The sequence below is a fragment of the Colius striatus genome, chromosome 3 (genome assembly GCF_028858725.1).
Source record: "Colius striatus isolate bColStr4 chromosome 3, bColStr4.1.hap1, whole genome shotgun sequence".
Lineage (NCBI taxonomy): Eukaryota > Metazoa > Chordata > Aves > Coliiformes > Coliidae > Colius > Colius striatus.
Window position 1 is genome coordinate 60,169,932 of NC_084761.1, and position 14,201 is coordinate 60,184,132.

Genomic DNA, 14,201 nt, shown 5'->3' on the forward strand with positions numbered 1-14,201 from the left:
GCGAGGGGACGTGCAGAGAGAACAGAAAAGCAGACGTCCATTTATATGTGTATATACATATACGTCTGCATCTGGGTGTAAGCTGAGAACGAAAGTGAAAAACTAGTCCAGATGTAGAACCGGTGTATATACACACACATCTTATACGTACACACACATACTTGTATCTAAAATGACTGATAGACACCTGTATCTATATCTGCACATGCACACACGTATACACTGTATTATCCTAAGAAAATAATGGGTCTGCAGTACGGATTTTTAAATTTCAGAAAGGCCGTGGGCACCCCGTGCAGGCAGAGCCCTGGAACGGCCGGGCAGTGCACCGTGACCCCACCACCTGGGATACAACGTCTGCGGGCGCAGCCTGGGAATCCACCACATTTCTACAGCGGTTCTCCTGGTTTATTTTGCTGCGATATTTTTCTTTGATGCGAAGAAGAAGTGGGCATTGTCAAGGCCGGAAAAGTAGATTGGCTTGCATGCAGGGTTGTGTTTCTTTGCACTCTCCTGGTTTGTATAGGAGCTTTCCAATATACTGCAGATTGGACTGCAATTGTGACGGTCTCTGTGGCAAACCAGTACGATATCACTGGGATAACATCTCCAATAATGAAGGAAGCGGAAAACATGAGGCAGAGAAAAGGAATAAAAGATGCAGGAGATATCGATCAGAATATCAGTCTCCAAAGCTAGCATTATCATTGCTTAATTAGCTTTGGAGAAAGAGGGTGTCTAGATAAAGCGCCCAGCAGGATAGTCTATGTATTTTTTTCTCCTCCCATCCCCAGCAGTTGTTTATGCATTTTATAAAGATAGTTTTAAAGTAAATGCAACTCTTATGTCCTCTCTCAGATTTTAAATACTCTGGTTATCCGATCAGCGGTTACTGCTTTTTGAATTTGATTGGAGGAAACCACTGCAGTCCAAAGCACCTTTCCCCAGACTAAGCTTGGAGTCCGCCAAATAGCCAACAGCGTTCTTCCGATCTTCCATTTATTGATTTGTCTAGGGTTTTTTTTGGAGGGTAGTTGTTGGGTTTTTTGGGGTTTTTTTTTGTGCATAAATCATTTGCTCACACACATACACATACACATATGCAGAAGGAAAAAAAAAATCGCTAACTCTATGTCACTTATTTCCCTGCCAAAATGGTTGCCTGTTAGGCTGCGATTTATCTGGGCTCTGCTGACAGATAGGACTTTCTTAGCTCGCTCTTTGGTGGCGACTGTGCCAAGGTTGATTTTCCCCTTTCCCTCCGCCTCCCCGTTCGGGATTTTTAAAATTTTATTTTATCGGGGAGGGGTGGGTAGGGCTCTATCGTCGGTTTTGCCCTGCAGTTGTTGCCACTCCAGTACGACAGTCCTGTCCTGCGCTGAGCGGGAGGAAGAGGCTGCCCTCGCCCTCGATGTGTGCCCTGCGGCGACCGGCAGGAGCCCGAGGAGCGGGACGGCGGCGGGGTCGGCGGGCAGGGCTCCCGCTGAGAGAGACCAGTTCCAGCCGCGCCGCCGGGGCCACCCGCTGCCCTGCCCTGGCGATCGGCCGCCGCCGGACCGCTTATCACCAGGTCACTTCTCTCCTCCGGGCCAAGAGTAGGGTGGGATTTAGGGATAAACAAACAATAGAGTTGTGCTTCCACCCCCCTACCCTCCCCAGCCTGGTCTTGCAAGAATTAAGCAAAATTGCAATTTAAGCTAATTTATCCAAATCAGTCGAAACCGTATGGAAATGGGGAAGAGGTGCCGACGCTGGGTGGTCGGAAACCCACATATGCTGGGGAATCCCAGGCTCACTGTCTGGGAGAGTTCTCGATCTGCCAGCACACTGGACTGCAAGCACACCGGGATGGGTTTTTTAACGAGCAGGCCAAGGGCATAAAAGCGCCTGGCCGATGCCCGAGCAGCCCAGACTCTCATTCTTTTGCTCCCTTTCTTCACTTTTCTAGGAGCATCGGATACCGGATGAGTGATTTTCGGGATCATAAAGCCGGCCGGGGCATTGGAGGGAGGGGGTGGCAGGCACCGCACCAGCTCTGCAGTGCCTAGTAGCAGAGCCCAGCCCTGTGCCTCTGCGCTCCGTGCAGTAGCATCCGGGTCCTCCCTTCTACTTTGTAGTTTTCATTAAAGCAAACAAACAAATAAACAAATCTGGCAAACCCCTCAAAAACCAAACGACCACGGAAGCGCCTCACGGGCACCCCTTACATCTAAGGCTCAGCTCTGGTCCAGTAGTCCTCTCGTCAGCTTCCCTCCCTGTCAGTTCCCTGGAGTGAGTGGCCGAGGGGTGCCTCTCTTCCCTCCTCCTGCCCAGCTGCCTACCACAGCGCTCAGCCGCCCCGTACACGGCTTCAAAAGTTGAGACGCGTTTGAATTTATAGAGTGCATGGTGTCACTGACCCGGGACCAAACGTATCTGAATGAACAAAACGTATCCGAATGGACCAAACGTATCCGAATGGACCAAATCCATCCGTTCTCAGACGGATTTGTGGACGCCAAAGCAGCCCTTGTCCTGGGAATGTGAATCATCCTATCTCCATGCTATGGCTTAGGAATTCACGAAATAACATAAACCCTCAAGAAAAAGGATTTTTGTAAAAAGGCACAGGAGAAATATCATGTAAAGGTCAACCTGTCAGTGCAGGTTAATGAGCAAGACTTGAACCTAATGGGCCTACTTACACCCTCAGTTACGCTCAGACAACCTGGATTTCAATGTCCAAGACAGAGGACTGAATCAGGCCCAGCAGGCCTGAATTAATTACTGCCATTGGAGGTGGAGTAACGTTACTGGTTTACGTTACTGTTATCGGTAATGGACGCCCACATATTTCAGGCTTGATAATCTCGGCAGCCTTTGTGTATACAAAAAAATTCAAACCCAACCAAACCCAAAAAAAGAGAAAAGAGCAGATATGAGAAAAACCCAAGACACTGACCACTTTGTAAGTCACAATGATTGGCGGTAGGCGCAGGACCCTACACATTTTACCACTGCATGTGTAAGCAATTATTCGAGGATTGCTTATATTTGTGAGGATTCAGAGTTGCATTTAGACCCTAGACAGGAATCACAGAAAGAAAAGAAAAGCACAGCCAGCTCCAGTCAAGCCTCCTTCTTTATCGATAGAACATTAATAAAAACCTTACAAAATTCTGCAGTGAAGACACAGCATGTCTCTCTTTATTGGGTTTGTGACATATGTGTCCTATACATAGACATGTACCAACACGCACACGTATGCATACAGACACGCACACGTTTTTGTCATGTAACGTTGTTTACATTTCTGGGAAAGAGCATTTTATGCTGCTGTTGAGCTCCACGCTGGTGAAATGACTAGTGAATGCAGTTGCCTTCCTTAATAAATATTTTGTCCTCCAGCATCTGAAGTTCACGCGTCACAGGAAGCAGAGGTTAGGTTGGCATGGGTTAGAGTTTAGACTAACAAAAATCAACAATTCTATTGTCATTTTTCACGGAAACCCTCCATTCAACAAAGCTGGTCTTTAAGTAGTGTTCACGGATCAAAGGCAACCTCACTTGGCTTAAAAAAAAACAAAAAAACCCACCCCGATCTCTATGGAATTGTGACAATTCACTGCAATTCCACTCTTATCACTCTGCCCAAAATGTCAGTGTGGCCCGGCCGGCTCTCCCGTGCCGGCTACCTACCTGCTGCCCTAGCCCCTAGTCCCGTGCCCTCGGGCCCGGCCGAAGCCCACGAGCGCGCCTGGGAACTCCGCAGCAGCCTCCTGCAAATGTCGGCTGCACACTTGTTGGCAGCATCAGCCCGCACCGCAATTCCTCTATGCGTATCTCGATGTAATTGATCTGGCTGAGTGAGGTCTTTTTGGTAATTTGGATACACCAAGTCTCCAGTTAATGACATATAATCAGCCTTTAGGTCACTTGGTCACTCTCTTATTACAAACCCCTCCTGCTCTCTCTGATCTCCTTTCAAACTAAATTTCTCACAAACAAATAAAGCAAGACAGGGACAAGTCCTTAAAATAAAAGAGAGAAATATTGGAGAATCGCTCGTGGGGAAGTATAAACACTTTTAAAAGAAAAACTCGAAAAGATAGGAAAGAACATCTTATCTAGAAAGAGAGCATTGTGTACAAAACACGGAGGGAAAACTGGTCTGGCTTCTGTTAAAAATGACATAAAATTAAAATAAAAATAATTACAAACAGAAATGGCATAACATACACAGAATGGAGGAGGCTTTACTAGAAATTCACGGCCGTACTGTAATTTGTTCTTACAGATGATACCCGTAGACACACAAAACGTTTATTTGCAACGCTTTAGCCGGAAAAAAAAGAAGTGTTTACTCTCGTTTTCAGAAAAGTAACCGAAGAAGCAGGAAAATGGAGACTTGAGTGTCATGCACTTCCCCAGATCTGCAGGGAAACGGAGCGTGGCCAAAACATTGAGTGTAAACGCGACAACAAAAATAAATATTTTACATCACAGTGCAGAACACAATTCACTGAGGCAACATTTTGTTTTTCTGCTTTTAATTTTTCCTTCTCTCTAGGAGGACACAATGCTCCCTTTTTACTAGGTATTCCCGAAAAGATTCTTTTAATCTCCGTCCAGGTGTACATACACATGTATGCACATACACATGCATATGCACAGAGGCAGGTTGAAGTGGGCCGCCGGCGGAGCGGCGTGAGCAGCGGCCGGTGCGGTGGCCGGGGAGAGGAGACAGCAGTCGTGCCCTAGGTGAGCTCAGGGGGCTCAGCGGCTGCAGGCAGTTCATTGCCAAAGCGAGCCCCGGTTTTTTACAACTGAAGTTGATTTGTAAAATCGAGAGCTGAGAGACTGCATTATCGTTCAAGTGTTAGCGCTTCGAGGAAGAAACCCGAAGAAGGACTGCAATCCACACTCCCTTAGGGGCATTAGCACCTTTCAAAGTATTATTCAACATGTCTTTTGCCAAAGGTCTCATTTGTATTTAATGCAGGATTCAGACAGGCGCTAATTGAGCACGTGAGCGTGTGTGAAGTTGCGAGAATCGGTGCTGGGCCAGGCTCAGCAACGGAAAACGGGGTAAGGGGTACATGGAAGAGAGTGTCACAGGTCCCATCGTAGGGCATATTGATGTGACACATCTTGTTTCTTGTTCACGACATTCCTGGTCTTTTCAGCACTTCTAAGAGCACCCTCTACCCCCCCTTTCTCCTCCCATCCTCTCGTCCGCCCTTGAGCTACTGTATTGAGGCATTATCTGGCAGCCACTCCACGATCCGACCCAGTAACTCAGGGGCGGCGGGGCGGCAGAGCCCCGACTCCTCGATCCCGGCGGGGCGCACGCCTGGGGGCACCGGCCGCCCCGCCTGGAGAGGTCGGGAATGCTCAGCTCTCCCTCTGCTCTGCCGTCGGCGGGGCCCGCCGCCACTCCTCACGCCGGCCAGGGGCCCAAACGCTAAAGGCCGCGGGAGGGGGGGGAGGTGGACTGGCCCCCGCTGCCCATCGCAATTCCCGGGGACGGGCAGGCTGCTCCGGCGGCTCATCGCTGCGGATACCGCGCCCGAGAGGAGCCCCGCCAGGCTGGGGTGGCTGGAAAGGGTTAAGTGCTTCCCCTCCTCCTCCCGGAGCCCCCTGAACGCCAATGCTTTCCTCTAGAGGTCTCATTAGGGAAACCCTAACTGCTATTTCCAACGTTTCCTCAATCAAGCGCCTTTAAATAGAGCTCCACAAACAAATTGGCGGCAAAAAGCGCAGATCTTGTCACGGGCGAGGCCGATCCAATATTTCACCCTTGTTTGCTTTGTAATTATGGCTTGGCTGGTGGCTACCTGCCCGCTGGGGTGAGTTCCCCTTGACCGCCTCCCTGCCCCCCCCCTCCTCCTGCACAGTCCCGCAGACAGCTTTCCCGGGGCCGGACCGGAGAAGCAACTTGGCAAGTAATCTTCGGGGAAAAAAAAACCCAAAACAACAAAAAACCCCAGAATCTCCTGGTCCCAAGTGTTGCCTGAGTTTTTTTCAACGCTGTTTTCCAACACAAGAGATTTCCCCCTTCCCCTTCCTTGCTTCCTCAGCTGGGGTCAGGGATCAGACATGCGTCCCACCCGTCCCCACCCGCTTCACTTTGCGGGCTTCGCTCACTCTCTCTCTCTGTTAAACCGCTCTAGTGATTTGTTATATTTTCCACAGCTGCTTGTTCTTGTTTGACTGTTGTACAAAGCCACTTTAAATCTTCGACAGGAAGAATAAAAGTTAAAACCGTTTGGACGGGCTCCTAAAGACTGTAGGCTGGTGCGGGTCCACCTCGGTCCCTGCGTAACGACCCCTCCGCCCACATCAGGGCTCGATAAGCCTCGTTACTGAGGCTCCGGACACCGATCCACTCGCTGTTATCAACAAAAACAGGAGCTAATTCAATTACGTTTGAAAGCCGGCATGTAACATGGGGAAACTTTGGCGTTTATGAACTAAGCTGCTATATTTGCTTTGCTATAAACCGACGAGAACATTTTATGATGGAGGGGAACACTACAACACAAAAGGGAAATATGATAATAAATCTCTTTTTATGGATTCTCTCTAGCAGCAAAGCAGAAGGATTCAACGGTTTTACGACTCAACTATTTTGCAGGTACATCTAAAGATACCTACGTAGGAATGAATACCCCAAATAACCCCTTCCAGCTACCTTTATATCAGGGAGATCCAGCTCTGTTTCCCTCGTTCCAACTCCCAAACTCCCAGTGACTTCCAGTGCTTGCACAAGAGTTCACATCTAAACACCGTGGGGATATGTTTCGATTATTTATGGTGCTACTGGCACCATACACTTTCCTAGTTCACTGATATGCAAAACTTTGTCAGAAGTAATGCTCCACCATCCATCTCATAATGAGCACATTAAACTATTTTCTTTCTAGTTATTCCAAAACAACTAAAATTTTAGTGCATTTTTGCATCTGTGGAGCTAAATTGCAGCTTTAGTTTCACAAGGGCTTTCCACTCCCCTCCTCCGATAGATTCAGATGTTAAAATAAAGAGAGGTACTTCAGAGAGAGGATTTCAAAGTGGCAAAGAGTCTAACCCTCATTGAAATAAGTCCAGGTTCAGCATATAAATTCTTTTGAGGTTTTGAATGCTGGATGCTTTTGGGAAAAAAAAGAAAAGATACAGCTCTCTGAATCTTGATACCTTAAAAATCTGCCTCACAGAAAAAAATACTTTTTGTTAGAGTCATGTGCCACTGTAAAACAGCATTCATACAGCCTCAAACTGTTTTATTCAATGCAAGCACGTTTGCATCTAAAATGCTAGGCATGTTTTGTTATCTGTCTCCATGCTTTTTTTTCTGTTCTTTCTTATTATCAAGCACCCAAACTCAGATTTAGGTCATTTAGAGAGCAGGGAATAGCTGGTAGGTCCCGTGGTATGCTGCTGGGCTGCAGTGATTTGGAAGTGCAGAGCTTGAAACGATTGCTCCACATGTAATCTCACAGCAGAGTGCCTCTCCTATCTCAGCACACACACACACACGTGGGAGCAGCATGGCTCCTTAAGCGACTGGTCATTGGGAAGTGTAGCAGCCCTGAAAGCAGAAAGCAGAGCTAGCTTATGCAGTTAAATGTGTTCTTTCAAAAATAAGTAATTTTGGTAAAAAAAATCTTATCTTCTACTGCAAAACGAAAGTCACATTGCCTTTTCCCTCTGCTTTTTGTTTGAATAAAGCAGGCAAGTGAATTCAGGGCAGTGATATTATTAAGAAAATTTGTAGAATGATTAGTTCAAATATGCTAGTCCTAATCATGTGTGGAACAACACCTACAAAATACATCCATGGGAAAAAGAAGATCATAAAATCTCACAGACAGGTTCTGCTTCAACCAACTGCTCATTGAGGTGGCACCTACTTGCATGAACTCAAGTGTCCCATGTGCCTACTGTTACTGGAAACAATTTGCACATAATTGAGCTAGCTCATCCATTACCAGTCTTTCATAGGAAAGCAGTGCACAGTTTGGCCTAATTTTATGCTATTTCTCACTGAGCAAAGTAGAGTGGACTGAGCAATATGCTGTTGCGCTGAAGTACTGCAAGCATTCTTTTAAAGCTACTTCAAGGACCTCTGGAAGTGGTCTGGAAGACTTGTCTGGAAGACAGACAGAATAGTGGGAGAAATAAGTACCATAAATACAAACATCTCTACTCACCTGGAGGCCAGGGGATCTGCTCTGCAGACCCTGAAGCCCATGAAGGGCTTCCCCTGACTCCATTCGTGTTCTTTTCATAAAGATATGTCCTAGCTTGTAAAAACAGTACATACCCATTTTGTATGATATGTGCATGCACACATCTGGGATGCATGTGTGGAAAAGTAAAGGCACACACTGCAAACAGTTTTACATGTGAAATTTTCCAAGTATGAGTCTATAATGCAGCATATCTACAGTGCAGAAAATGTCATTCTTCTGCACAAAAAGGCATTTTTAAGTGGCTTTCAAATAAAAAAAAAATCAACATTATTCTTGGTAGCACAGTTAGTAGCAGCTTATTTCTCCTGGTGACTCCTGAATTTCTCTGCAAACCCATCAGGATGGAGTGTTACTCTCAAACAGCAACATGCACACAGCAATCAGAATATTTCAGATATTCATTTCTATAGGCTGATGTTCTTAAAATTAAAAACATCTGCTTTACGGAATGCAGATTTTCTGGATGTGAATGCTTCTCTACTCCCACAGTAAATTCATCTACTCAGAAAACAAAAAGTGATTCTAAACAGTCATTGCATTGTTTGACACAGTAGCAAATGGAACAATGTTGCCCTTAATGTTGTTGTTCAATGAACAATTGGACTTGGGCAAAGCCTTTCAGCTGGGAACACTTTCTAATACCTCTATAGGCAATGGAACTCCCATTGTGTGCTGTGCTCTGACCATCAGGCCCTGCATACAGGGGAAGGGTTCACCCTCATTTTGCCAAGGCAGCTTCCAAAGAGATAAGTTTGTGTCTACTATAGGCTTTTAAACTTTCCTCTGATATCAGCTCATGGACACAGTTTTACAACTGGAGAGAGTGGTGAAGGGAGCCCCGACTGCCTGCTTTTGAGATACTATCATCTAATCCTGATTAGAGGCACTGTGGGCTAAAAAGTCCTCTGCAAAGTCAGGGGAGAGAAACTTCCTCCCTTTTATGTTCCCCTTAAAAATCGTTGGGGAAAATCCTTGATATTTGTATTAGCTTCTCTTATATTGAAGCAAAGCTGTATGTACCTGTATAAGAACAATCAATTATGTGTATTGCCTACCACATAACATGATGATTGCTGTGCTAATGACATAAGTGCAACCAATATCAAAGATGGAGTTCCACTGAATACTGTGGTATGTCCATGGGACAATTTGTCGCTTTTGCCTGTCATAATGGCTTTAAATAGGAAAAAAAAATTGTTGCAATTGGGAAATATCAATCCTGCTGACATGAGAATAAAGAAAAAAATGGAAGATAATCCATAGGAGCTACATGGAGGTGGTGCATGACTAAGAAAGCATGACATAGGAGTGTGCACAGTGCTACCCAAAAGTAAATAACAGAAGCTAAAAGTCCTTTTCTCACTCTGACTCCTTGTAAATCTGCCACTGGGTAAATTTGGGCAGTTATGAAATGATGTGTAAATGGAAACTTGGACGAAAGATGGCATTAGTGTAAGCTAAGTAAAAAAAAAAACAAACCAACCTTGATGCCTACCCATGTTTTAGAAAAGAACATAACACATTCAAATACTTTTCTGTATTGGGAAGAATTGGTTCTTCTTTTGGATTATAGGTAAAAGAGTTTAGAGACAACTTCTCTCACACTGATCTGGAAGACCTCTAGGATATTTTGAGTATTGATTGATGTTACACCTTCCCACATTTGCTGTCAGCAGGAAATCTGCTATATGTAGGGTGAGTGCTATGAAGATGAAACCAGGACTTTAAATTCTAATATTGTTTATACCCTGTCCAATCTGACAAACACACATACCCACATGCACATACCCACACACTCACACATATGCAAAGGATTTTGAAAAAAAACCCAGGATTTAGTAATTTCCTTTCAGTTTTCACATCTTAACCATGTTAACCAGTGTTCTAGTTCAAAAGAAACACTGGGATCTGGCAGGATTAGTAGTATCTGAGAACCATCCAGCTCTTGAAAAATGTCTGATTCTGCTTCCTTGGGATTCTCATGCATCATAGTCTTTGTGGAGGCAGGTGTCTTCATTCCAGATGGAGCCTCACTGAGTAAGGTTTGCATGGAGTGCTTCAGATGTCCATCACTGTAGAAATGCAAACTATTTGTGCCTTCAAAACCAGGGATTAAAATAATGAGAAAAAGACAGTAAAATCCATTCATTACATCTGACTTAGAGGAAATGCTTATAGAAGGGAAACAGCCGATCTGGAGACAAATCTGTATTCCTTATGGTTATGGCCATAAAACACTGTTTGCTTTTCTTGTATGGTGTAAGGAGTGTTGCCAGTGGACTGTAGGTTAGACATGTATTCTGAGGACATCCAAGCCACATTTTGTTTCCTTTGTATACGAAGAACAAAATGACAGTTGTCAGGCAAGACTCCACTGCTGAAACCTAGGGATAGGTCTGAAGGGACATATAAGCACAAAGATTCGTTGTAATTCAGGGAATGCTACCTAGGAGGACTGATACAGTAGAAACCAAAGTTAGAAAAAGCATTTTTTTTCTGTGACTTGAAAGTACTACAATTATAACTATTATTAAGCTAGATTAAACAAAGCGGAAATTTGCTTTCAGGTTTTAGAGCCAAGAATGTTCTTTGTGCCTCTATCCATTTCTATGCTTCACGTATCCTGTGGTGTTTACAGAAGGATTATCTTGTTTATTTTACAGATATTATGCTTCATAGAAACTAATCAAGAGAATATTTCTTTTTTTTTATGACAAAAAGTGGATGTTGAATTGCTCAAGTTGCTTTTATACAACATTCTTGGGTTTGTGATAGTGTGATATTTAATAAAGTGTTTATAAAGGCAGATATAATAGTTTATCAGATCTCAGGCAGTCATAATAACAAAACTGCCCTTAGCCTGAGTGCTATGTACTGTACTTTGTAATTTACAACACGGCACTTTTTAAATTACTTCATAAAATAAGGAAGTGTCGTACCAAAGAATCAATCTTACAAGAACTAAGAAATCTTTTTCCTAAATATTTTTTTCTGTTACTTACTCTCCATACAAATCATTATTAATAGCTTGGACTGAGACAGAAACCGCACTCCCTTGTAGGACACAACACACGCATGCCATAAGATATTTTCATGCAATCCCATCTATTTAGATTTCCAGTGGAAGAGATTTTTCACCTTAAAATACATGTCTAAAATGGCATCCTGCACAAACTACGAGATAAAATGAAGGAAAGAGACCAAAAGGAAGGTGAAGACCTTACAGTGGGAATCTAATGGAGAAATTCAAGTGGGAGTTAACAGTTTATGAGGCTGTGAATAGAGAATGGAGTCCTTAATTTCTGTTTCTAGTCCAAATCCCTATCAGATTGTCTCAAGTCTGCTTGGTGGATTGACTGTAGTGGTATGTGCACAAGCTTCTTCATCTGGAAACAAAACCTGTGCAAGTGAGTCCAGTCTTCCTCTCTGCTGAAGGACCTGCCCTGAAAAATCTGGCTGGCAAACAAGTGGAGACCTAGGTATGCATCCCAAGCTAATAGTAGTCTCTACTCACTCTTCCCCAAATTTCACAGTATTGTTATTCCCACAATCTGTCTGCAATAGCATGGAAAAGCATGAGAAGATAGACATTTAAAAGCGGAAAACCATTATTTGTAATTTAACATCAATGTTTGGTCTGCAAGCAGGCAACGATCACCTTGATAGTCTAGTATTTACTTTATTCTCATACTGGAAGCAACTTTGGCACTAACTTATGACACGGATCTGTAGGTACAAAGTATGCCTTAGATCATGCCTATGGTCACTAAGAAATCATTGTTCAATTACACTTTAACCTTCTGTGTAATAGAGGATGGAAAGTATCATTCACATGTGCTTACATTGTTCATCTTCACATTCTAGGCAGCAAAAACTAGCATCAAATTCACATCTCTCTGTAAGCTGGTGCATCTTTGATCTGGGCAAAACTTCCCGTGTTTCTAACACGCAGTCTGAATGCATAGAACCTCCATCATGCTTTGCAAAAAGGACTGTGGATTTTAATTTTTGATCAGATTTTGATCTAAGTACAGAGATTGCACTCTGCTGGGCTGCTCTCACAGAAAAAAAGATCAACTGATAGTTGTTCAGGGAGCAAAGGTTTCCTTTCACATCTAATAATTTCTTGTCAGATTGTAAAAAGTCTAGGAAAGATGAGTAATTTATATATTTATTGCTAGTTTTAGAGGAGGTGGATGTCAGTCCATGGGGATTATTTGGTATCAGAAGAGAAGCAACATAGAAAGGGAAAGATTTAGTGGTTGAAAGGAATATAGGTACATAAACAGTTTTTACCTAGAAGACACGGTGAAACACTCACTTTAAAGGTTTTGTGGGAAACTATCAAATCCATCTGATCTACTGACTGTTTTGTTAAAAGTGAGGACTACAATCAAGAATCTATCAGGGTGGGGTCAGCTGCTTGGGTTCTTGCAACATTTCCATGGATTCATAGCACATCATTACTGGCAGATAGGCTGAAGTATAAGAATCAACACTTTACATGTCCTCTTTGAGCGATGGAGTCCAAAACACTGACTGGATTAACAGGTGTTTTTCTTATCCTCAGTGGAAATATATACAGTTGAAAAGTTGCAGACTTAGAATATGTTCATAGATCATTTCTTGCAAGCAGATTTGTTCTCCAAAGTTATCTTTTCCCATGTTTGTATAATCTAGTCAGAACAATATAGATATTTCCATGTTCCATTACTAGAGTTGATGCTGCAGCAGAGTCATTATTCCAGGATAAAGAAATTTCTAAATGAGAATCTCTGTGATAATCTGTCACGGTTTAGGCCCATCAGGGAACAAAGACCACGATTAGCCTCGAGTAGCGAAGTGGCTGAGAATTGCTCAAGGGCAGGGAGAGCTTAATTGCCGCTTAAGGTTCAGGACAAAACAGACCAGGCCACCCGGTTTGGGGAAGAAAACAGAAAAAAACAATTTAATGCAACATCAACTAAAACATACCCCCAAAAACCCAAAACATAACCAAAACGAAACAACCCAGAGTAATACATCAATGAAGAGTCCAACCAGCCTTTTTAAGAACACCTTCTTGCCACACCTCCCCTCTTCCTGGACTCAGAGCCCTGATCCCAGTGTTTTTACCCTGTCCCCCCATGAAGGGTTCGGGGGGGCAGGCAGTGGGGGTTTCAGTTAGTCTGTTCCCGATAGCTTCTGCCATTTGTCCCTCCTCAGGATGGGCGAACTCCACGCCAGTCCTCCCTGCAAGTCCGTGGGGTAACTCACACACACGGCAGACCTGCACGGGCTGCTCCGACGTGCACCCATTCCAAAGGCTGCAGCTCCTCTCTGCCTCTCGTGTGGGGCTGCTCTGCGGCGTGCAGGCTCTCCAGCACGGCCTGGGCCATGGCCGTCTCCCCACACAGTCCCTCGCCCGTCCGGGCTCACCCACACGGAGCTACTGGTAACTCTCGGTCCTGCCATGGATCTCCATAGATTGCAGGGGCACAGCTTGCATTCTCGCCACGGCTTGCAGAAGGGTCTCTGGTCTATTGCTTCTCCTTCCTTCCTCCTTCTCTGGCTGAAGGGCCCGCGTGGTCACCTCCATCTTGTATCACTCTCACACCTCCTGACTCGCATTCCGAATTCCCGTCCCCTAAATAGTGATCGCAGAGGCGCCAGATTGGCCCAGCCGGGCCGGAGGTGGGTGTGAACCCAGGAGCCGGGGGAGAGTCCACAAACTCTTTACCGGGTCTTCACTGCAACCCGCTCCCCTTGTTACTAAGCCAAAAGCTGCTCCTTGCTAAACCAGAACATAATCAAAAGCCTTTTACTGTAGATAGGGAACGGATAGGACTCCTAATGAACTCCAAGAACCAAAATTGCTTTTATCTTAGCAGTAAGAGTTCTTGTCCACTGTCTGCTGAGAAGATGTAGGCAACAGGTAATTTTTTCCTGATGGGATGGGTTAAGAAACAAACTGCAGAGAACTGAGTA